Consider the following 26001-nt stretch of genomic DNA (forward strand, 5'->3'; position numbering starts at 1 on the left):
GTTCACAATCTGAATTGAACGTGATGAGAAACTTATAGCTGCAAAATAAAAATACACTACCGTTCAAATGTTTGGGGTTAGTTTGAAATTAATACTTTTATTTAGCAAGGACACATTAAATTGATCAAGGGTGACAGTTGAACATCTAGAATGTTTCAAAAAATAAATGCTGTTCCTTTGAACGTTGAACTTGAAAATTCTCTTTTCAACAGTGATATTAAGAAATGTTTCTTGAGCAGCAAATCAGCATATTAGAATGATTTCTGAAGGATCATGTGACACTGAAGACTGGAGTAATTCAGCTTTTTACATTGTGTGTAAATTGATGTCCCATTATTATAGTGCACAGTCAACAAACATACAGCATGACAAATGTAATCTGATTCATGCAATAATGACTTCCATAAATTCAATAAACTGTTCAAAAATACGAAATTTGCGAGTTAAGTGTACAGGCTTTAAAATTGCTGACTGGTTGTTCAAGTGTTAACATAGTTAAAGAGACACATTCAAAAGTACTTTTTCGTTATAACTATCTATTTGATATAAAAACTATCAAATGTCATCAAAAATATTCAGTATCAATGTTATCAAATATATTGCATTTATTTAGTATCCAGTTAGTAGTATACAGTAGGGATGTGTGCTACAACTAATTTGACTGTCGTTTAAATGGAAGTTTTTTTATCCGAGTAGTCGACTAGTCTAAAAGCTAGAAACACCCAAAAATCTTAAAACTTAATCTTTGAATCACACTGTCAAATTCCTCAATGATTTGTGCTAAAAATAGGTCACAATTATGCCATATGCTTGCCTCACGTTATCATCATTTAATTTTAGGCAGTCATTAAACAGAAAAAAAAGGAAGAGCATACACCCAACATAAACCAGTGCCTAGCTTATTTATATTCAGATCGGCTGGAGCAATGAAGAAATGGAAAAATCAATCAATAGACTGACAGAATTCTTCATTTTCATATAACGCCAACATATTAAAACACAAGTCAAAAACAACAGGAAAGTTTATCAAGGAATAGCATTAAAACAGCTTTTAAAAATGTACTTCGTGTTGACTATATTGTCTAAAAACAAAATGCTTGTTTTACTTACTCAGACCATGCGTATTTGTTCAGTGAATTTAACATGTTAACGTGGTCTGGAGAAAGACGGGACTAGAGGCGATTCTGCACTTGAAAAAAAAAACCGCGCTCGGTTGGAACTGAAGTTACAGGCACGCAGAGAGATAACTACAAGCAAGCAGACAGTTTCGAAAAGAGCCTGGAAATCCCGCACCACCACCGAAGTGGGTCTTCGTTTAGAGGAATAGACGGCGCGGATGGGATCGCGGACCGCAGCGCTGGGTTGTAGTGTATAACATTGACATTTGCTGGCTTTGGCTAGCTTCCAAGCTAACGCATATGTGCCTGTATTGAATATGAATACGCATCGCTCCAGTAGAGTTATTGTAAGCCAATCTGACATTACACAGTTTACACAAAACTTTTCCATTTCCTTCTAATTCAAAATAATCCCACACCTCGCTGGTTCTTCGCGTGGTCATTTTGAGCTCGCCACTATGGAGGAGTGCCACTTAAAAATAAAATGAAGAATTTATTTAATAATTCAAACATAATTTATATAAATAAATCACTTTTAAATGGACAAATTAATTGACCCATTTAAAGATGTTTATTTAATTCGTGTTTTTAAATGTAGTTTAATAAAACAATAAAACGATCAATTTAAAAAAACATTTTTAAATGTGTAAATAAAAAGAAAAATTTAAAACTGTTTATTTAATTCATGTTTTAAAACGTGGATTAATAAAATAATAAAAAGTACATTAATTCATCATTTTAAATGCACTTTTTAAATCGCTTTTTAAAAAAGCATTTGGCAAACGCTTTTCTCTCTCTATTTGCCAAATGCTTTTTTTTATCCATTTGTCAATCGAGTTAAAAAATGCCATTGGACAGTACACACGTGGGAGCAACCAATCAACTTTCGCCTCAATTTGAAGAGCCAACCCCTCTTTCGCTTGTATATGTAACACGCACTCTCATTGGACAGTTAGAAAAGCAATACGTCATTTCAGCGGTAGTTTGAAGATGGGTTCGAGGGATGCAAAATGTCAGGGGACTCTGAAGGTGTTTGGATTGTTGATGATTTGTTAGCTTTAGCTGATTTCTGCAAAATAATTCTCCTCTCGTTTATCATTTTATATACAGAGGAGTTTTAGAGTTGAGGGAAGATGTTGCAAATGCAGCGGATAATTGTGGTTGTACAGTAAATGGAAGGATTTGAATTAAGTTTGATGAGGCACAGAGTGTCATTCAACGAATCAGTCCCTCGGAATGCAGCAGTCGTCACGCAATGATTGTAGCTCCAAGCATTCTTGAACAACACCAGTCGTTGGACGTACCAGCAGAAGAGACGGCAAGATGTATTGGTGTGTCGCTAAGGTGTTTTAAATGTAACGTGAAAATGATGATAATTTGAATGACAAAATCACTGTGGGGTTTTTTTTCTCTCGTGTAATCGACTATTGTTTTCAGTGTCGACTAGTAGGAGCTGTACCGTTTAGTCAACTACACGACTAGACCCACACATCCCTAGTATACAGTAATACTAAATATGACTGATATTCATCTTAGCTCTCCTTGGCATGAGAGTTCATGAAAAACACCAGTTAATATTTGGTAACACTTTACAATAAGGTGTCATTTGTTAACATTAGTTAATGTATTAACTAACATGAACAAACAATGAACAGTGCATGTATTACACTATTTATTAATCTTTGTTAATGTTAGTTAATGGAAATACAGTTGTTCATTGATTATTCATGTTAGTTCACAGTGCATTATCTAATGTTAACAAACACAACTTGTGATTTTAATAATGCATTAGTAAATGCTGAAATTAACATTAACTAAGATTAATAAATGCTGTAGAAGTATTGTTCATTTTAGTTCATGTTTACTAATGTTGTTAACTAATGTTAACTAATGAACCTTATTGTAAAGTGTTACCTAATATTTTAATCGCATTCATAATCGGAGACTATATAATCGTGTGATTATGAAATCGAAGAAATCATTCTGCGATTATGAAAGCTGTTTCCGTTGCTTGTCAGTGAACTACGGCTCTGCGTAGTAAAGGCTGCTCCTTCTGAAAGCACGTGAAAATACGACATTTAATAACATGTTTTTACTCCAAACTCACTTCATAACATCAGTCGAATGTTTGAAATAAATCCTTCTGTGAGATGATGTGGATTCTTACACAGAATAAGGCACGCAACATATTTCATAGTATTCTAAGCAGTGATAAAGGCTATGTCAATTAGCATTGCATTATTATATACTGTATTATAATAAAACGAACTCAGATAAACCATATAATGTCGTAGTCTTGTGTTTATTAGTCACATTGAATCAATGAAAGCATTTAAATCTTCTGTTTATTCAGCTGCAGCGATTTCCTGAGTTTCTTCTAAGGGGTGTATTTTGGAGTTTCAGCGCGAGAGCGTCCTCTGGCCTTCGGATGGAGATTTACTACTGATCACAGAACCGTGCTTCACTGACAAGATGCGCATGATAATCACAGCTTTTGCCTAATCGCGATTTTGACTTCACTTTGATTTATCGTGTAGCCCTAACTTAAATTTTTGTCTGTTTGAGTTCACAAGACTTTGAATACACAATACGGGTTGTTTTTGTGTCATTTTTGAAGCTTAAAAACTCCAGTCCCTATTCATCGAAACAGAGATCAGTACATTACATGTGGGAAGACACACGTAAGTAAGTGACAATTTTCATTTTTTAGGGTGAACTATTCCTTTAAGATTCCCATTCCTACCACTAACTGCTGTTTCCATACTACACATAAAAAGCTTGCTCTTAAATGACTGAGCCTATTCATGATTTACGTCCCTATATAATCCTCTTGTTTGAAAAGTAAAGTTGTATAACAGCCTTTTCAGTTCAGCAACATCAAAAAACAAAACGCTCCACAGCCTCAGGTGAGCATGATAATCAGCATCCACATGAAGGCGACTGTGATCAATTATTCATTAAATTAATTCCTGAAAGCCAATCCACCGACCCACATAATTGGGGTGATGTCTACAGCACGCTCTCTCATAGACACGACAGAGGCCGAAAGCCAAGAACATCCGAGCTTGTGCTGCGTTACGCTGTGCTGGATTGTTTGTGAATAAAACAAACGATTTCCCCCATCATTTAGCAAAGAAACACCCCATCATGTACCTACAGGCAATAACAGCCGCATCGTACTGCAGTTACACAAATGCGCGAGAAAATACAGTACATCTGTAATCCCGCATGACTACACCGTGCAGTTTCTGAGACAAATAAAAGCAGACGACAGTTAGGCATGGTGTGCACGCTATGACAACCTTCACTGCAAGCCAGAGGAGCGCATGATGAAGTTTCCATGAGCATCTGACACTGCGGTGGGAGACGGACGACGGACAGACACAGCGAGGCAGATTGTGCAAAGACGCAGAGTAAAGAGCAGATGGCCTCGCTGCCTCCAACAGAACAATGGCTCCCAGGGAATCCACCGTCGGCCAATCATTGAATGGCAAAAAAAAAAAACCACTCAGATGCTCAGTTCAGCCTCGTGTGCCACCAAACACTGGCGGAAACAGCAGGACAGGCCAGAGAAAGGCAGTAAATATTGGTGCAGTGGTGCGTCGAATGAGTGTCTTTGATTCTTAAATTGGTGACAAGAGGCAGAGCAAACAAAACATTTGAAAGGCTAATCAAGATCTTAATACTGATGTCAGGCCACAAAGAATGCTGCACCAGAAAAAAAGGTTGACTGAAGCATGGGAGCATTTTAAACACTTTAAAGAAGGTCATAAGCAGCATATAGTATGTTGCCAGGTTGTCATGTCAAGTGCTTTGACAACATAATTTCCTAACAGCCAACTTCAACTGCTCCATAATGTTAAACTTCAAAGAATTCAAAGCGTGTACATGCATTTTAATAAAACAGAGGCTCCACAGAATGAGTGTGTAACAAATTTGGGAAAGAATGAAAATCAGTAGATTTGCAAAATAATCATAACAACATATATTGCAACTGCAACTAAATATTATTTTGATAATTGACTAATCGGTCAGTTGTAGTTGTTAAAAATGTTTTTTTTTTTTTTTTATTACATAGCCTTTTTTATACTAAACATACACTATAGTTCAGCATGTACCCTTTACTTTTATTTAGCAAGGATGCATTAAATTGACAGTGAGAGTCTGAAAAAATTTATCACGAATATACTAAGCAGTACATCTGTTTTTACCTTTGACAATAAGAAATGTTTCTTGAGAACCAAATCAAAATATTAGAAATGTTAGAAAATGTTTCTGAAGGACCATGTGACACTGAAGACTGGAAAATGATGCTGAAAATTCAGCTTTGCCATCAGAAATAAATTACTTAATAAAATAATAAACTACAAAACTGTTAAAATAGAAAACAGCTGTTTTAAACTGTAATAACATTTCATAATATTACTGTTTTTACTGTATTTCAGATCAAATAAATTCAGCCTTGGTGAGCATAAGAGACTTCTTTATAACTGTAGGTTAGGATATGAAAATGTAAATTTGTGCATATAAATGCATCAATCTGGTACACTCGTAGTACAAAGTTAAGAGCTCCAACCCATTTTCAGTGTCCAAATTGAATACAGTTAAAAAGTCTTGTACCCAGACTTTATAGTGGACCCAAACCTCTTTTTAGTTGTGATATAGTATCTCAAACTACATTACATTAGTGAGATACTGTAAACATCTGTCCACAATAAATGTCGGAAATTATGCAAATGTGAATATAATGTGTATCTGGCACCCGTTGTGTTCTCAAATGCATGTTAAACTCAACACATGCAGAGATGGAGTCTGCTGTGAACTGATATTCCAAAAACACTGGATCATGAGCTGATTGAACGAGAAAACTCTGCACTTTGAAATACGCAGTGCTACAGACTACATATTTATTAAATTAAAACGCCGCCTTCTGCAACATGATAAAGGCAGTAAACTGTGTTCTTCTTTTGATCTTAGTTAGTTTTAAAAGATGCTTTGCCAAAACAATGGCACAAAATACAACATTAGATAACTTTTATGTTATAATGAAAAGTGTAAAAATATTTTTGGTTCAATATGAAACTGTGACAGGACAGATCAGACTGTGGTGACATTGTGAACGTAATGAAAAATTTCAGTTTCTGTAATGAATCCGTGTTGATTGAGTAACCGCTCTGTGATTCAGAAAGTTAATTGAGAGAACATTCATCTGATGCAAACCTGTAATTCAAACATATTTTTAAACAACAATCATCTAATCTAAAAATGTTTTGTCATGCAGTGTATTTGTGTTTTACAATTTATGTTGTTGATTCATATTTATATTATGAGGAAGACACTTTGAACTTTGATTTTAAACTCAAATTTAAAATTTATTTGAAAAAAAAAAAAGACAAGTAAACAGTCAGTAATAAAATAAGAACAAATAAATTACAAGCAATGGCACAAATAAATACAATAACAAGATACAGTACAACTGAAATTAATGTGCTTCATGTTTTTCAGGTTGGTATAACAGTAATATTCAGGTACAGAAATTGTATAATCTATTCAACTTTAAAATAACACCGGTTAGTCTTCAATGTATAAATAAACAATGTCAGACAGTAGCAGGTTTATTTAGGTTGCTGTCTCTTTAAGACCTCATGCATGGATCTAAAATATACTGTTACATATAAGATTTGTTTCCTAACTGTTTACATTCACTTAATAGCAATTATGTTTTAATAGAAACAATGATTTTAGGAAAGCACGGGAAAATATGGGATTTTTTAAAGAGATTAATCAACTAACAAAATAGTTGTTCTCGTGATGATATAGCTCAGGGAAAGGTATCTGCTGTTTCCATTCTGCAGAACGAAACTGTAAAAATACACTTTTTCTTCAGTAATCAGCTTCATGACGTTAGTCTAAATAACATGTACAATAAACTATTAATTATTTTCTTTAGCAGTTAAAACAACCCCACATTACAAGGGCTTTTTTTGCCCACAGTAAAGGCAACAAGGCAGTTCTCCCAGAGGCACTTAAATCCATGTGTATTATTCATGGATCTTTCATTCCATCTAAGTCTTCCTCGATCATGACTTCTTGAGAAAGCAACAGAACACATATGATTCGCAGATATGTGCTTGTCCTCTGTTGTTATTTCACTGCACTGAAAACAAAAGGGCTGAATTATTGTGAAATGCACTGTGCTGACAGAAGCTTTCACCAGTGCTAGTTGAGGAAGCGCTCGCATAGCTTCTCTCAAAAGCCCACCGATCACGCAATAGCCACGTTTCAGAAATCCTGAAGATCAAACCTGCAGTCAAAGTGATGATAATCAAGCTGAACTGCTAAAGGCCTGGCAATTGCATCTTAGTATTAGGCTATGACTCATAGTGGCTAAGGCCCTGATCTTAAAACCTGCCTCAAACACACACCAATCAAACAAACCACTTTGTGTAGGATCAGAGAAACCATATCAAAGCTGAAGTGGGTATCTTTAATCACTCTTGGGTGCCTCCATACAAGCAGACCGTTCCCCTGGCCGCAGCATCAGATGTCCAGGTACATTCATCACTGGTGCTTACTGCTAACTTGTGTCATTTAATTGTAGGGCAAGACCTAATTTTTTGCTGCATTTAACTGCATCCCTTAAAGATTCAGAAAAAAAAAAAAAAAGAGAGAGAGACGTTGGGAGACGTTGCACTTAAATTATTCAGTTTTGCAGGCAAACGCACCATTAAATTCAAGCAAACGCTTTCACTTGTCTGACTACAAATGAAAAAACTGGGAACAATACAAAAGCACATGATGCAATGAGAAAGACCAAATCACAAGCTATGAACCAAGGTGAGAAGATGAATTGGCTAAGTAAAGCGTAAGTCAAGACACATGACTGTTTTTATGATGGACGGCAAAAATGGCCAATGATCTACTCATATTGGAACAGTGGCCAACAACATCATTACAGTACTGCTCAATAAAAGACTTCAAAACAACTTTGGACACATTTAATAATAATAATAATAATAATTAGAGGTCGGCCGATAGTGGATTTTACCGATAGCTAGGTTGGACCACACTGGCCGATACCGATTAATCAACCAATAGTTTTCAAAATGGATACTGAAAGAAAGCTAGTGCTTTACTATTTAAAAAAAAAAAAAAAGCAGTAACAGTACTGAACCATACTTTGTAAATGAATAAAAATATTAATATTATTTACTATATTGATCATTAAAGTTATTTCATAGTTTGCTAATGTTAAAAGAAGAAACTTTAAAATTTTAAAATGTAGCCTATTAGTAGCTAATAGTGAATAATAATAATAATAAATATATGTATATATTTTTTGCATAAAAATAAATAAATACTTTTCTTTAGCTATTTAAGCTTAACTAAAATTGATTGCTTAACTTTGGATGCATATTATAATAACAATAATCTATAATAATAATAATATAGTTATTTTGCATAATACAACCAATAAATATTTTTATTTTAGCATTTTAAGCCTAACAGTTAGATAATATATAAACATAATATATAATATATAAAAATAACATTTTTCATAAATATATACATGCATGTGTGTATTTATTAGTGCTGTCAAACAATTAATCGCATCCAAAATAAAAGTTTGTTTACATAATGTGTGTATATTTATTATATATATATATATATATATATATATATATATATATATATATATATATATATATATATATATATATATATATATATATATATAAATACAAACACATACATGTATATATTTAAGAAAAATATGTCATGTTTATATATTAAATTTATTTATATATAATATAAAAATAAGAACATAAAAATAGAAATGTATATGCACATGTAAATACTTTCAAAACATACACTGCATGTGTATGTATTTATATATACACATAATAAATGTACACAGCACACACACACATATATTATGTAAAAAAAACTTTTATTTTGCATGTGATTAATCACGATTAATCGTTTGACAGCACTAATATTTAAATTAGGGCTGTGCAATTAATCGCATTCGATTATCATGCGCATCTCGTCAGTAAAGCCGGTTTCATGATTAGCAGTAAATCGCCATCAGCTGCTTTCAGATGGAGCGGCAGTTAATACACAGAGGCGATTCGTCTACGAGTATGAACGCGATATTTCCTAGCTTGTCAGTGAACTACGGCTCTGTGTATTAACTGCCGCTCCATCTGAAAGCAGGTGATGGCGATTTACTGCTAATTTATGCAATAAATATACACAGTACACTAGGCATGCAGCGATTTACCGGTTTTAAAACGTCACGGTTAATTAATCGTAAAGGCTCTGCTACACCGAGTGTTTCTGTTGTATGGAATAGAACTGTTGAAACATGAGCAAAACGAAAACAAAGTTACACTAGCGGTGCACCAGCTTAAAATGCCGTGCTTATCAGAGACACGGAGGCTACTAGATTAACTATGACAGAGGAACCAAACAGCGATCCTTTATTTCCACCAGAGAAATGACTGAATTCGATAGTGTGGGACCATTTTAAATTTGGGTACATCAATATTGCCGTAAAAATCGCTGTTAAAGAGTGAATACATAAGGGATAATGCACAGCTAGCCAACCTGTTCTGGCTGTGCAATAAACGATTTTAATGCACGACGTGAAGGCAAGGACCACCTGACGCGACGTTCGTTAGCTCGAACATTCTGCCGCTTCAGAGATGAAATAGTGCAGTGAGAGAGAGCGCGAGCGCGTGTGTGAAGCGCCGCAGTCAGCGGAGGCTCGCGAAGCGGAGCCAGGCGCGAGTATAAACGAGGCTTTAGCCTACCTGCATCTGCGTCACTACAAACAATGAAGATTTGAGTTTAGTTATTTAAACAGTCATTTTACCCCCTCTTTGCTGATTAATATAATGTAGCGATCCAGTATCTAAGCTATTTTATTAATGAAAGTCGCTGGGCAGCGTTGACAACACGTTTCTGTCCTCCTAAATGTTTGTGGGCAGCTCGATCTCGATCTCACAAACCAAAATAATAGACATGATTTTCTCAGGCCTTATGTAAAATCAGATGAATAAAGATTATTAAAATGAATAAGTATTGATGACAGTTGATTACAATAATAGTTTAGTTTATTCCCTCATTAGTAACAGTGTCCTCTGTGGGATAAATAAAGTTAATATTAGTCATATATTAATAATACTTCATTAATATTGTGATTTATCATCCCTGTTATAGTATTATTCATAAGTCAATTTATTTTTCACCATCTTTCCAAGTTCTGTACCTCAGGTCCAAAAGAAATGTAGAAAGAATGAAATGAAAACACCAAATACATTTGTTATTTTCAAAGGAAATACTGACATGGATATTTACAGAGCAGAGGTCACCTTTTTTAATTCCAATAGGAGAGATGGACTTTTTTTTTTTTCTTTAGTATTATTATTTTGTGCTGTATTATTGGTTACTGTGTTATTTCTGTTTCAAAAGGCAGCAATAAATAACACTTTAATATCTAAAGAGTGTTTATGTGATTTTATGTTGTGAAATGAATAAATGCATAATAATCGTAATAATCGTGAAACCGTGATTATTCCTCAGACTATAATCGTACCAACAAAATCTATAATCGTTGCATCCCTACAGTACACACATATATTATGTACACAAAAACTTATTTTGGATGCGATTAATCATTGCCCAGCACTAATTACATAAATAAATAATAATGCAATACTGGGTCATAAAAGCTAGACATAATAATAATAATAATAATAATAATAATAATAATGAAATAACAAATGCAAAGATATTTCGCATAAATAAGAAAAATAAAATACTGTTATCCATTTAAAAATAAAATACTCTGTACCAGTCATGGAAAAGAAGGAAAAAACAAACAATATCAGTCATCTAAAATCCCAAAATTATTCAATCTTTTTTCTCTTTAACTCTTTATCTATTTATGTAGGCTGGCTGGAAGCTGCAGCATTAGTGAAAAGCATTTGGAACAAACTGGAGCAAGCGTTTAGACATTCAGTGACTCTGCACTACAAATTTGGATGATGCATAAGCATGTTAAATGCTGGAAAATGCCTCCTTAAGGTGTGTGTTGTGCTTGTGGTCAAACATCTGTGCAGTACGAGGGCGACCTTTGAGCATTGGTAACGTCTGTTCTAGGGGGCTCGGAGACGTCATCCGACACGCTTCACAGATTCAGACATTGTCAAATGCGGGATGCCATTTCCCCCGCTTCACTAATGGTTGATTCCTTTTGTATAAGTAGTTATGAAACGGGTTACAAAATGCATGCTGGCCGTGCCCCAGCCCTTCTATGTGCAGCTGATGCGATTGGTGTACTTTCTTAAGGCCTTGTTCTTGTTCTAAAAGGAATTATGCAACCATGGTTTCAGCATACAAACTTATTCAGCATGAGTAATCGCTGCAAACCTGCAGGTTCAGCACCGCCCAGATTTTGTGACGAGGAGATGGGGCAGCAATGATGTGCCCTCTGGGAAGCTTTCAGGATGTCCCAGCCATTTTAGCCTCGGTTTCATCACCAAGCCCATGACAAAAACCCTGCATCCCGCTCCTCCATTTCCACTGGCCATGCTGCTGCCCAATTAGTCAGCCTAAAGAAGCACCCAACCCCCCGCCTCTGACCGAAGGGCCAATACTTCCAGTCCAATAAATCTACTCTTAAAACTTTACTCACAGCTTTAACACAACTTTGAGTCACACTTTCCAAATATTAACAAAGAACAAAGCAAAAAAGAGAGAAAAAGCAATGAAAACTCAACAGAGAGGCTGAATTTAACAGCAAAGGCAGAAACCATCAAACAGAATACTGCAGCAAAGACCTGTTTGGTCATTTAAAGGCTTTGGTGTTCAGCCAAAATCAACCCAATGAGAAACAAAAAAGGTCTTACTATTTAAGAATGTGAAACAGTATTAAGTAGTATTAAATATAAATAATAGGGATGGGAATTTTGGTAATTTATTATGGAGAACAGCAGTACCACTGCAAAAATAAAAATCAGCAAATTATTCATAAAAAAAAAAAAGTCAATAATTGACTTTTAAAACGTACAAAAACAGATATTTAAATGTCTATAAATTAAAAGATAAACTGTTAAAAGTGTTAGTTAAGTGTAATAGAAAATACTACCTACTACAAACCTTTTTAAAAAATCATTGGCCAATTGGTTCTCTTTCTCCTTTTGTCAAACTAGTTTTAAAAAATGCCATTGGACTGTTGACTGATGTGGGAGATTTAAAGCACAACCTCTCAAAATATCAAAACTGAAAGAAAATATTTTTTTCAAAAGCCTAGATAAACTATTCAATTCACACTAATTGCTAAGTTGGTAGTGGATGAGATGACCTTTCACCAAAATCAAATTCATAAAACCATATCACATAAACAAATAAATAAATAAAGGCTGTGTGTGTGTGTGTGTGTGTGTGTGCGTGTTACTGAATTTAGGTTTAAAATGTGAAATTGAGGGGGAAACATGCTGTTGTATTATCATGATCAATTATCAGTCATAATAAACTGTAAAAAAAAAATTTCTAAACCGTAAACAACAAAATATTATTGGTGTGCGTTTTACAAGAAAATTCTGTATCAGTCTTCTTACTTTAAAATGTAATGTTTAATTATTTGCAATATCTTAATAGCAATTTCTACGTTTTTTTTTTTTTTTAAATCCTACACCAGTTTTTTTTATCTCTCTCTCCAGTGTGCACTTCTGCACATCCATGTCAACAAATCAACTCCTTGTATTGTGGTACCTAGCAGCACATCTCAACATGGAAATCACAACAAACAGAACCACAAAAAATATCTTTAGCAGTATATTTCGAAATACATTTCAGAAATTGAACACGTCCAGATGCAGTTTCGCTTGAGGATATGTTAACAATATATCAGAAATACGGGCTCAACTCAGTGTAGCCCTTTCTTCAGATTTCAGCTAAATTCCACTGTGGTTTGTTTTCCTCCTCCATATTCACCACTTGAAATATCCTTATTTATTTGGAGTATTAATTATGCAGATATTATGAGCACATGGCTCAAGACTGGGGTAGAGTAAGGACATGAATAGAGCTGCAGCTTTCATACTGACACACACAAAGCTCCTTTGTGTTCATTATTTATGTGCATCACACCATACAATAACTTACTGTATTTACTGCCGCTGATGCTCATTATTCAGTCTTCCCTCTGGACTAACTAGTAATCAGTGCTGGTAGTTCTGACCAACTGTCAAAGACATACAACAGGAACAGTCCAGAATATAGGCTACTTGCACACAGGGCTGGGCAAAAAAACAAATAAAAATAAATAAATAAATAAACTTAAAAATATTTGTGATGAATAAGCAACATCATGAATATCACAGTGACTTAAATGTGCTTTTTAGTCAACCTTGTTTCCTAAAGACTAGTTTTGCAATTCTTTGTTGCTTCCTTATCTATACAATTAAGAGAACTTAAAATGTAGTAAAATTCAATTCAATAAATCAAATTTAACATTAAAATTGGTAAGTTCGCTTAATTTCCATGAACTGTTTCAAACTGTAATTTCAAAGAACTTTGATCAAGAATTTTCCACATTTCATTTTGCATGTATGAAAATATGAATACATTATTCAAAATAAAACAAATAAAATAACAGAATTCATAAAATATCACAAAAGAACATTAAAAATGATATATAAATACATAAATAATTTTAATAATAAAATGTATTATATGTGCATGATAAAATTTAAATATTGTTTTAAAAATCTAATTAAAATGTTCTACTAGATTTAAGATACTTTTTTTTTTAGTTCTGCCATTAAACATTTTCAATTTACTCAAAAAAAAAAAAAAAAGATGTTTGACTGAATCACTGGTTTAAAATTGCGAAATTACAAAAAAAAAAAAAAAAGAACAAAAAGATAAGTAAAGACCCAATACATACATACCACACACACGGGCAAAAATATCGGCACCCTTGGTAAATATTATTAAAGAAGGCTGTGAAAATTAATCTGTATTGTTGATCCTTTTGATCTTTTATTTTTTTTTTAAATAAAATCTAACCTTTCATTGGATAATAAGAATTTAAAATGGGGGGGAAATATCATTATGAAATAAATGTTTATTTTTAAATACACATTGGACACAATTATTGGCACCCCTAGAAATTCTTATGAGTAAAATATCTCTGAAGTATATTCCCATTCATATTCACAATTTTGAGCACTCCAGGGTGATTAAACATGAAATTATCCAGCCATGGCTTCCTGTTTCACAGAAACATAAGAGGGAAAACAAAGCCTAAATTCCCTTATTCATCCATCACAATGAGAAAAACCAAATAATATATTTCTGATGTGCAGCAAAAGATAATTGAGCTTCACAAAATAGTGAAGTGGCTTTAAGAAAAGAGCTAGAGCAGTGAAAATTCCCATTTCCACCATCAGAGCAATAATTAAGAATTTCCAATCAACAGAAAATGTTACGAAACTGCCTGGAAGACGACGTGTGCCTGTATCGTCCTAATGCACGGTGAGAAGGAGAGTTTGAGTAGCTAAAGACTCTCCAAGGACCACAGCCGGAAAATTGCAGAAAATAGTCTCGGGGTCAGAAAACCTTGAAAAGAAAAAGTGTCAAACAGCACCTACATCACCACATGTTGTTTGGGAGGCTCATCCAAAAACAAACTCCAGCATATTCAGTTATCAGACACGACTGAAACTTCAAATGGGACTGGCTTCTATGGTCAGATGAAACTAGAAAATGAGCCTTTTATCAGCAAACACTCAAGATGGGTTTGGTGAACACGGGGATAAAAAGTACCCCATGTGTACAATGAAATATACGGCTGTATTTTTGATGTTGTGGGTCTATATTTCTGCTGAAGGTCCTGGACATCTTGTTTAGACACATGGCATCATGGATTCTATCAAATACCAACAGATAAAAAAATCAATAAGTGACTGACTCTGTTAGATATCATATAATGGGCCATGTTTGGATCTTCCAACCGTACAATAATCCAAACACAAACCTCAAAATCATCACAAGAATGGGTCACTGCGCACAAAACCAAGCTTCTGCTGGCCATTCCAGTCCTCTGACCTGAACCCTGTAGAAGATGAGTGAACTGAAGAGAAGAAGCACCGTCATGGAGCTGGGAACCTAAAGGGTCTGGAGTGATTCTGGATGAAGGAATGGTCTCTGATCTCTTGTCAGGTGTTTCATCAGGCATTATAGGAGAAAATTTAGAGCTGTTAAACTGGCAAATGGAGGTTTCAAAAAGTATTGAATAAAAGGGTGCCGTTAATTGTGGCCAATATGTATTAGAGAAAAACATTTATTTCATAATGATATTTCCCCCCATTTTAAATTCTTATTATCCAACGAAAGGTTAGATTTTTGTGAATTTTTAAAAATAAAAAGATCAAAAGGATTACCAATGCAGATTAATTTTCACAGCTTTCTTTGATCATATTTACCAAGGGTGCCGATATTTTTGGCCATGACTGTATATATCCCAGCCCTACTTGCACATAAAAGGTTTCACTACAGATCATTTTATCGTGGTTCAAATAATCAAACTACAGCACCCGTGTCACTTCCTGCATATTTATTTAGCCCAATGAACAAATTGAAGTCAATTGACTCGAGATGGAATTCAATCTGACATGTCTGCCGCTACAAAGTGCCACAGAGAAGAACAAACACGCAGCTAAGCCTAACCTTCAACTCTGAATTTGACATCAAATGAGACACCCAATACTCAATGGCACTTTTTGTGTGCCCTGTGGCCAAACTCGTCTCGGTCTGACCAATACAGATCGCGGCACAGGAATCTCTCCACGTCACAGTAAATGAGCTGGTCGAAAACGTATTAACTGATGCACTGCTCATGTAGACAATGCCATGACCCTAAAACAAGCTGCTAACAAGGATGCAGTGATGCCATGTGACGGATTACACACTTCTTAAACAACCAGGGTGGCCGACAGGCCAAACATAAGCAGCTGAGTAAAAGTTAGAATGTATAAATCCTCAAACAACATGTGCTGAATTCAGTTTAACATCCAAATAAGAACAGCTAGTCAAATACCAGTGCTCCCAAACTTCATTTCCACATAATCTGTTCATTAGGGGTGGGCGATATAGCCTCAAAATTATATCACGATATTTCAAGAATATTTGCGATAATGATATTTATGACGATATGCAAAAAAATATGGAACAACGTTTTATTAGTGCAAACATGATTGAAGGGCATTTTCCATCCTTTTCCAATGAGCTACTGTCATTGATGGCAGACTACCTAATTCGAAGTGTAAATCTATTGTCATAAGGTGGCAGAAGCAGCATTATAGTGCAATAGTAGTGACCAGTCTTGGGCAAGTTACTTTAAAAAAGTAATTAGTTACAGTTACTAGTTACTTCGCACAAATAGTAACTGTGTTAAATCATTATAAAAGTAGCCTAACCAATTACCAGGGAAAGTAACTATTGCTAGTATTATCATTATTAATGTCTTACTTTTTAATTTGATTTAACAGAACAACAGTAATATTACAATACTAACATTTATGAATGTTGATAGAGCTTTTATTTTGACGGAAACCCGCAGGAAGTCCTCAGTGCTTCTTTTTGTTGACAGCAGCAGATTTATAATTATTCTCATTACTAATTTGGGAAGATGCACATATCACATTGTCACATGCCTTATAAAAATGTTACTGAGCAACTGACAAGTAACACAGTTTCAGCGCAGATTTCCCTCGCGGTTTGGACTTTGAACCCTGGCTAACGAGACAGCGGCGCGAGCTCGTGCAGCGCTGTTTGAACACATGCAATTCATGCGTGTATCAGAAAACATAACGTTCTGTAGTGTATTTAATTGTTTAAGGCAATTTTGCAATTTTAATCATCATACAGAAACCAGCAACAACCACCCCTTCCTCTTCTCATCGGACACATGACTAGATGCAGTACTAAACAGTCTCTCGCTGTCGATGCTTGTAATGATTTTTGCGTTTTTTTCAGACAGTGTTAAATGCTTCCACACTGCTGACATGTTTGCTGCATTAGTGCGTGCCTCTATTTGATCGCGTCACGTCATTATTCGGTACAATTTATTCTGTCTTTTTGCTTATTTCAGTGCATCCCTAGTAAATACGCCATTGCATCGCTATATCTTTGATATCGTGATATGACACTTTTTTTTATCAATTAAAACTTTATACCGGTATTATCGTGGACGGTATGATATGGCACACCCCTACTGTTCATAATGTCCTTCCACGTCTAATTAGTGCAGCTGAGTCATTATTAGGAGCTTTGAGTCTTCAGGGTATATCTGACTAAGGAGATGTAAGCAGTATGAGATTGGCTATCTCCGAGTGAATCATGCACTTATGCTCCACAGAGGACAGCAGACCATCATCAGGTCATCTCACGATTACTCAGAGGATGGATGGTTAAGCTGCTTTGATGGCTGCTCATTCTCCACAAGATTCAAACAATTTTATACGACACCACGTTGGACTTGCGTTAAAGTGATAGTTCACCCAAAAATAACAATTCTGACATTTATTCACCCTCATGTTGTTCTAAACCTGTATGAGTTTCTTTCTTCGGTTGAACACAAAGAATTTTGGAAACCAAAGAGCTGATGGTAGCCATTGACTTCCATAGTAATTTATTTCATACTATTGAAGTCAATGGCTACCGTCAACTCTTTGGCTACCAACACACTTCAAATTATATTTTATTATGTTCAACAGAAGAAAGAAACTCATTCAACTGGCATCAAGTTTTAAATTTCGAGGCCTAAAAGAGTAAACGTAAGAAGGTTCCATTGTGCATACAATGTGAAAACATACTACATTAACTCACCAACACCTCAAGAGCATCACAGACACAAGCAGAGGAAATTAACCAAAACTTCTGGGGCCAGTTACACCCAATGTGTGTAAGTTACAATTGACAATGTTATAACTTATGTACTACTAAATAAGTTTGCTTTCCACCATTAAACTTTGTTGAAACACAACTCTGCAGATAAACTATTGATGGAATCCAGGAGGAGGCCTATCGGTTGGAATAAAATAGCAGATTGACTGAATGGTATCAATAGGTTCTTGTTTTACTTGACAGACTTCAATCCTTCAGATATACTGTATATGATAATGTTGACATTTACACTGGTTTACATTTTAAGAGAGAAAACATTACTCTACTACCAGCGCCTCAACACATATCGGACCTAAACACAGTGCCTCTGTGTGCATCGCTCCACGTTGTGCATGTCAAATAAAATCAATCATAGTAAATAAATGGCATTTCTTATGTTTTCACGAGAATGTATTTATTGATTCTTATTAAAATGTCCAAAACAGTTTCTGAATGTTATTCATGATTTTGTAGTATTTTATTTCAATTTTTGCTTTTGTATCAATATTTGTATTTCACTTTAGTTACACAAGGCAAAAGAAGTTAGAATCAAGGGTAAACTGAAATTCACTGCGTTTCAGAACACAGCTTCTACTCATGAATGTGAAGGCTGCTATTGGATAATTGAAGGTAAACATAATATTCCGCAACTATGCATTACTTTACGGAGAGCTTATGACCGAATAATGTGTTCTGCCTTAAGAGCATATCGTGCAACCGATTTAAGCTACAAACGGCTCCTGCAATCCCTGAACTTTACAAGCTCTACTACTGATAAATATGAGATATATGAGCATTAAAACATGACTGATGTCTTTGGTGACTCACTTGGTGCCCTTAGTGAAATGACATGACCAAAGTAGGAAAAAATACAACAAACACTCAAGGGTGGTCAAGTGCAAAAAACAGGCAAAATGTCACAGAAGAGATGGCTAAGCATCCACGTGATTGGCTGATCATGCTGTGAAATAGAACAATGCACGTCTATGATAACAGATGCACTGTCAGTCTGAATGCATCGAACTGGTAATTAAAAAGTCAATGAATCACCCACTCAGATATCATAAGTTGTGGTCACATACAAATTGAAATGAATCAAAATAACTTAACGCACACGAATATCTGGTTTCCATAAGCTAAAGCTGCACCTGCAGTCACCATTGATATAAACTTGTGGCATTCACCAAGAATTTCATGACTAATCGTCTAAAAGTTGACTATTAATAAAAACAGCCAAACAACACAATGTGGCAATAAGCTACACAAAATATGTTATTTTTGTTATCATTTAGAATAAATCTACTTAATGGAACTCTGAAGCATCTGGGTGGGAATAAAACATGTGTTTATAAATATAGTAAATAAATACAATGACCGAATAAAAGAAATACAGTAGGGCCTATTATAATGTTGGCGTAATATAATATTTAATATTAAAATAACACTGCTTACTTTTTAGTAATATTTTATAGAGTGCTTTTCAGAGTACTCAAAGATAGCTGTGTAAGGGAAATAGGCTTTTGAACTAAAAAAAGATATACAATTAAAATATACGCATTTTTGACAGCTGTCACCTTGCATCTTCAATAAATGGCACAGAGTCGCTTTGACGTTTTGATGACTAATGGATTGAAAAGAACGAGACTGTTAATAACAACAGCCAAACAACATGATATATTAGTGTTACTTTGTTGTAGTAGCCTTTACATCTATAATGAATGCACAGGGAAGCTTTGACGTTTTGACAACTCATTTGATGCAAAGGGAAATAAAGTCAAACAATCACTTGGATAGATGATGACAGAATTATCTTTGTAATTCAAATGACATGCATACGGTGGAAGACCAAATTTAGACATGTGAATGAATGGATGATTTCTGCCACAGCGCTTCACACGAACACTTTTCACGACAGAAATATTTGGAAGTTGCAGTCTAAATGCACTTGACTGAAAACATCGCGTCGGACGCGAACAAGCCATTTCACCAGCGTTATTCCGCACAGCCTGGTTAAGCGCGGTTATTTCTCTATCCATCTACCCACCGTGCGCGCTTCCATTGTGGACTGTGGAACTGCATTATGACATGCTCGCTTGCCCCGCTTCCGATCAGAGCTGCAGCGATGCATCGCGTTCATTATTACAGTTTCACACTACAAGCGCGTTATTACGCACCTACCAACAGCGGGGGCGGGTTAACATCTACTATAGAACAGTTCTGCTTTTACCCCTGTCAAATAACCAGACGAACAACTTGCGTCAGGAGCTTTCGTACAGAAAAAAAAAATCCGTTTGCGTTACATAAACACACGCGCAAAATATCCCGCTTCTAAAAATAACACAAGAGTGGAGAAACGCCAATACTCACGGGTGTGAACGCGGCGATCGGCACCTCAATACAGATTCAAAGGACCCCCGTCCACCATTGGAATAAAGTTGAGAGCCCAGCTCTAATCTCGATGATGTTCCCAGGAACGGAGTGGATCTGTTTGATCACACTAGCGGCCTAGAATACTCTCGCGGGGTCGCCAGTCGGTAGCGCGCAACGTGGTTAAAGAAACACGCTGTGATTGGCTGAAGCGGTGCAGGGACCGCCCACAATCCGTCAGTCGGGGCAGGAGGCTGAACCCAAGCGGCGATTGTGATTGGCGGAGGACACCAAAGCGAAACAGATTGGCTGTAAACACAACGGATGATTACATTTGTAAGATAAAAATGCTAATTTGTTGTCTTTAATTAATTATATCTGTAAACGACAGAGTGATGATGATCAGTTGGCTTGGCTGCAGCTATTACAGGGTTGCAGTCTACTAAAATATTGATGTTAGTTTTATACTGGGTTCCCACACTTTGTGACCAGTGCTCTGATTATGCAAAAACATATCCCATATCTTTGACATTCATTTTAAAATACAACATTTTTAGTTTGATATTAATCAGACACGATCCTAATATTGTTCTTTACACAAAAATGAGCTTTATTTAGTCTTTATTTTTGCAAAATTATGACATGAAATTATCACTCACTGCCCTAAATAACTTGTAACTTTGTAACTTACGTGGCTTCCGGTGTTATTTGTTTCCAGTTATTTTACTTCTACATAAACAGTCCATTATGTTGCTTTATATTGCAAATAGGATTGCAAAGGGGTGGAAAATTCCCAGTAAATTTACAGAAACTTTCCAAAAATCCCAGGAAGATTCCAAAAAATCCCAGAAAGTTTCCAAAATTTCTGGAAAGTTTCCGAAATTTATTGGAAATTTTCCAACTTTTTGCAACCCTAATTGCAAACTGTTATTTTATTATCATAATTATTATAATCATTAACACACTGGTTTGTTGCACACAAATAGTTTTAGTGTGTACTGCACTTTGTTATTCTTAGTTCTATTCTCACACGTTCAAAGAAAATAGCTTACTTCTGCAATGAAAAATAGACACAGTAGTAGGCCTATGTGTTTTAAAGAAAATCTACTACTCTGTCCTGACAGAACTTAGAAGTTTAAAAACATTTTTAAAAATTTGTTTTACTTTTGTCAGTGCTGTCAGATATTTATTAAATGAGGCAAAAGTCTTCGTTCCTCTTTCCATATTTCACCCGCAACATCACACAGACTCTTAATTCATCAACTCATTCATGCTAAATTCCTAAATATTTATAATAAATATTATGTTAGTATCTGACTGTGTTTAGGAGCATTTAGTGATTTTTGAGAGAAAATGAAAGCAGCAGAAGCTTGCACCATTTGTGAATATCTCTGAACATGTTCAATTAATCCAAAATGTTGTGATACATAAACACTCTAGCACTGGCAAAAAGCAATATCTAGCCAAATAAGTATTTAAATATTTAAAATCATTACTTTCCCACAACTTTTTAAGATTTTATGACTTTTCAAGTTCCATTTACATACATTTCCTGATATTTCCAGGTTTTCTGTGGGTGTATGGGAACCCTGTTTATAGTTTGCACAGAGCTGAGGGAAACTGCACACACCAACAACAACAACAAAGTGAAATGAAAAATGTTACTTTTAATCAACACTGACTGTGCTTTACATCTGTATTTGTTTATCCTCCTCTTTGCTAATTTGCTAAATTAAGTAAGGCACGAAACATCTGATCTGCAACTAGGTAGTCCATTGACCAAATTGGAAGAACAAATGGGGAGAAATCAATAGAGCAAATGTTTTTTTACGAGTGCACTGTTTATTGATTTCCCCATCATTAGATATTGAGGGCAAGAATTAGGGGTTTGAAGTATGTCAGAACGTAGGTAATGTTTATCAGTTTTTCTCTGACTCGTCCAGTGCTTCCAGATGCTTTGTGGATGACACGATATGCTTCTGCTCTGTTCCTTGTCCTACAATTTGAGCCAGCGCTTCTTTCATTCAATGGAAGAATGAGGAATGAAACATTCAAGCTTTAAAAAAGCACTATAAAAGTATCATACAGCTGCTCCAGTTAACTTGGGTGCTATATTTCAAGTCTTCAAAATCATATGATAGCACTGTATGATAAGCAGACATTATTGGTGCCATAATTTATGGTGCTTTCTGTCATTTAGAGCTTGACAGGCTCAGTTGTCATTCACTTTCATTCCACTTTTGGTTTTTAATGTAAACGAGAAAGTCATATAGTTTTGGAATTATCAGTCAGTATAGGCTAAATAATGACTACTCTATACTATACCTGTTCCCTTTAAGAAATTGTACAGTTGAAGCACAGCTTTTATTAAATGCACAATATGTAACTAATTTTGCAAATGTATTTGATTTGCCCTATCAGTAAATAAAAGACAACCCTGTCCACCCCTCGACTCACCTTATCAAAGCCTGGGTGAATAAATTTCCATACTCTGTCCGACAAACAAAAAGACATCGGAAGGAATTTAAAATATTGCAAAAGATTGCATCAGTGAGAGTTTTGACAGGAAGACTTTAAGGTCACTGATTTTGTGAAAAGCAAGAACAATTGGACCACCAACAGCTACAGTTTCTGAAATGATAGAGACCTGTGCTCAAAATCCTCATCAACTAACCCATGTCATTCATTCACAGCAGTGAACATACAAACCTTCATTAAGCTTGATACAACTTGTGTCACATATAGAGTATATAAACTGTATATTAAATATCAAGTCTTTTCTGATCAACTGTGATTGTTTCACATCACACAGGACCTTTGCAGTCAGACAGATCATGTAAGGAATTTCAAATCTAGCCTTCAGCGCACATCAGTCCCTGTTGTTATTTCTCCTATGGAGGCTCTTTACCCCTGTCTGTTCCAGGGGACGTCTAAAGCTGCCCTGTGATCTGACCCTTCTCTCTCTGTCTGCGTCAGAGTCTACTGAGAGCAGACATCCTAAACACCCATGAAAAGCAGGTATAGTACAACTGCAAAGATCTGAAATCTTCAGGTCTGAGATGTTAAGCTGCTTGAGAGCACTAACTGCATGCTTATATCTGCTTATATCATGCTAACATTGTGTCCTTCGAATCATCCAACAGAAAAGCTGGCCAAGGGCTATCACTTTCAGAAGATAGATAGATAGATAGATAGATAGATAGATAGATAGATAGATAGATAGATAGATAGATAGATAGATAGATAGATAGATAGATAGATAGATATAGAACATGTTGATAAAACATAACCGAGAACAGTATGAACTATGACAGAGCAACCTCTGATTTGTGTCTGGGTTTCCCCTGCCAATAAACTTCATGAAAAGCACTTTCTCTCAGTACCAACAACACCATCATGTCATGGTATTGCACTCAGCTGCTAAATATACATCTCTGTGAGCTTTGCAGGAAGGATGAAGAAGGTGAGTGTGGACATATGAACATTCCGAGCATCTCTGGAGATTGCTAGCCTTCTGCATCATTGATAGAGAGCAGAGACAGGAATGGGGTCAGCAAGAAAAACACATCCTGACCTGTCTGAACTCGAAAGCTTTACTCATCTACTGTATTATGGCAGGTCTCTGTATTAGACTGAAGTCAGAAATAACTATTTTCCCTCTTTTGTCTTTGTCTTCGATGATTGGATTATAAGATCAATGGGCCTTATTCATGAAACAAGAGCAGAATAAATCTGTGTAAATCGTTCACAAAATCTTTCGTAAAGAAATTGTTGTATTTAAATCAATGCAAGAAATTGCATAAAAATGGATTTATGAACGATCTAAGCAGAAATTCATTTTGCATGTTTAAAGAATAAGGCCAGATGTCAGAAAAAGATGTACAGTATATCTCTTTTCCAAGAAAATACTTAAAGGGATAGTTCACCCAAAATTATGTGTATATGACTTTCTTCTTTCAAACAAACACAATCAGTGTTATATTAAAAGAATAAAGCGCAGATATGCTGTTCTGAAAGGACGTCGGGAAAGGGATATTGTTGGGTCTTCCAAGCTTATGGCAGTGAATAGGGGTCGTGATTCTGAAGCCCAAAAAAGTACATCCAACCATCATAAAAAGTACTCCACATGGTTTTGGGGAAATGGTTGTCAACCTTATTTTTTCCCGCTGGGCCGCACTATGGTCCAAGTCTAAGTCTCGCGGGCCGCATATTATTTACATATTACATTACGTCACCAATATAAACCAACCAGATTTAGAATATTATAGCCTAAATATTATGATATCTAAATGATTACATATATTGAAATAAATAAATAATTATACTCACCATTAATAAAACATCTGATGCTGTCGGGAGCTGACCAATTTTGTGAAATTTGGCTCGGAAGGAGTAACAGAGCACAATGAAGTTGCGATTGTAAGTTGCAGTCTGTAAGACGCGCACGGAAGCGTGACTTGATGTAGCCTATGTTGATCCAAATATGGAAAGCACTTTCGAATTTAATAATCTGAGGTTCTCTCCAGAGAAGTTTTGCCACATTTCTGCAATTAAGGATTGCTGAGTAGTGTGGGTGTTTCCTTTTTCCTGAACATCTTCAAGTGAGTGGCGGGGCAAACCGAAAGTTGATGCCGAAAGTCTAGCACTCTCCTTCACTGCTGATGCTGCGACTATTCTTGTTTGTATGGGTTCCTTCGCTGACATTTGCCACATTTAGTTTTTTCTCCCTTCATAACAAATTTGTCCATTCTGATGCTTAATTTTAATGAACTAATGTTTGCTGATGACTATTTGAATTAAATTCTGCCAAAGTGCGTGCTTGTCAGTGTTCGTTAAATGAGTAACATTAATTAGTACGTAGCGTGAGTACATAAGTCTGCTCATGTCTGAAAATAATATATGAAAAATTATTTTACGTAACAAAAACATTATAGCTTATATTTGTTTAGTACATTTTTAAATTAATGTAAAAACTAAAATGAATTGTAAAACTGGAAGTTATTTTTTAATTGTGTTCAGCATGGTGGGCCGCATTTGGATTCGTGAAGGGCCACGGGGTGAGAACCACTGCTCTGGGGGTTAATAATGTCCTTCTGAAGCAAAACAATGTATCTTTTCAGAAAAATATCCATATTTAAGAATTTATATACCAAAATCTTTAGCTTCCACTAACTGTCGTACACTGTAAAACCGAATTGTGAAATGAATTAAATGAAATGAGTTAATTTCACTCAAATAATAATGAAAGTTCATTGGACTTAATTGAAATAAGTTCTGTAAAATCAAAATGTCCTTGTAGTAAGCTGAACTTAAAATGATTGAGTTTTCTAGTTCCCAGCATGCTTTGCATCAGACAACGAGGAAAATAAATGTTGAAATTAAGTGTTATTTTCTGTGTTTTGCACAAGATTAACATAGGAAGACATAAATTAGTACTTAAATGTTGTGTTATGTTAGGATTTACATAGGTTTCAGTTATGTTGGTTTTGTAGTGTTACCATTATGGTGAAGAGTAGAGCCAGTGGTTAGGTTGAGGATGGACAGCAAAACTTAAAGA

The 26001-nt window shown here is 35.3% G+C and overlaps 1 protein-coding gene across 1 annotated transcript in view; it reads right to left on the reverse strand.

Moving 5' to 3' along the window:
• Positions 1-20601, reverse strand: part of adarb1b (adenosine deaminase RNA specific B1b) — a 178034-nt gene extending 157433 nt beyond the window's left edge. The window contains exon 1 of the mRNA XM_058786456.1: positions 20445-20601. The gene's annotated coding sequence lies outside the window, so the exon portion shown is untranslated. The remainder of the gene's footprint in view (positions 1-20444) is intronic.
• Positions 20602-26001: the final 5400 nt, after the last annotated feature.

The sequence above is a fragment of the Onychostoma macrolepis genome, chromosome 09, assembly GCF_012432095.1.
Source record: "Onychostoma macrolepis isolate SWU-2019 chromosome 09, ASM1243209v1, whole genome shotgun sequence".
Lineage (NCBI taxonomy): Eukaryota > Metazoa > Chordata > Actinopteri > Cypriniformes > Cyprinidae > Onychostoma > Onychostoma macrolepis.